Raw genomic sequence first — 1,066 nt, 5'->3', positions numbered from 1 at the left:
TATCACTTTTGCACCTGCAATTAATGTTGAAACAATGGTGAGATTTCAAAAAAAAAAATTTAAATAAAAATGTCATCGAATCAATGGCATGAAGAGATGTTGATTTATGATCAATTTGTACCTGCAAACAATGGTGAGACTTCAACCAAAAGATAATAATAAATCCATTGAATCAAAATACACTGATTGATTCTGCATTACTGCTGTTGATTTAACATTGAAATGAACAAAAATAATCAATGGTAATATTGTTGAATCAAAGTTATACTGTGATTGATTCCACGTCACCAATGTTGAAGCACTATTGAAATTAACACAAATAATCAATGATGTCAGTGAATCAATGTTACACTGATGTTTATTCTACATCATTGCTGTTGAATCAATATTGAAATGAACAAAAAATTATAATTGGTAATATCGTTTGATCAATGTTAATGTGATGTTGGTTTTAAATCCCTTTTGTTAACGACTAGGTTGTATGACCTTTGACTAGGTTTGCAGGACAGCATTTCTTACAGCATAGTAGTCTGCTTGATCTGTGGAGTCCATGAAGCTCAAAATGAATTCACAAGGACACATATAAACATACACCACATATAAGACAACTCATTGTGGAAAATATATATGCTACCTGATATGATGAGATCATGCTTTCACAGCAGATGCTAAAGAACAAGGAAAAAAACGTCTCTAGGTTACGTATGTAACCATGGTTCCCCGAGGGAATGAGACGCTGCATCGAGATTCGCTTTGGGAACGCCCTTGCATGACCGCGTTCTGAAGCACGTGTCAAATCAGTCCAATGGAGCAGCGAGACGTCACAAGCGGGGTGATGTAAGCACCAGAAAGTATAAAAGCGCATCCAGCAGAGCGCAAACCAGCTTCGATGAAGTAGCGCCTGCAGGGATGCAGGGAGTATGGCAAAGAGACGCAGCGTCTCGTTCCCTCGGGGAACCATGGTTACATACGTAACCTAGAGACGTTCCCGTTCAGCAACTCGAGCTGTGTCGAGATTCGCTTTGGGAACAAGAATACCCACTGCGCCATACTACCAAGTCCCTGC

Source organism: Sinocyclocheilus grahami, unplaced genomic scaffold, assembly GCF_001515645.1.
Source record: "Sinocyclocheilus grahami isolate Dianchi unplaced genomic scaffold, SAMN03320097.WGS_v1.1 scaffold876.1, whole genome shotgun sequence".
Classification (NCBI taxonomy): Eukaryota; Metazoa; Chordata; class Actinopteri; order Cypriniformes; family Cyprinidae; genus Sinocyclocheilus; species Sinocyclocheilus grahami.
The sequence above is the reverse complement of the archived record's forward strand: the minus strand, read 5'-3'. Positions refer to the sequence as shown.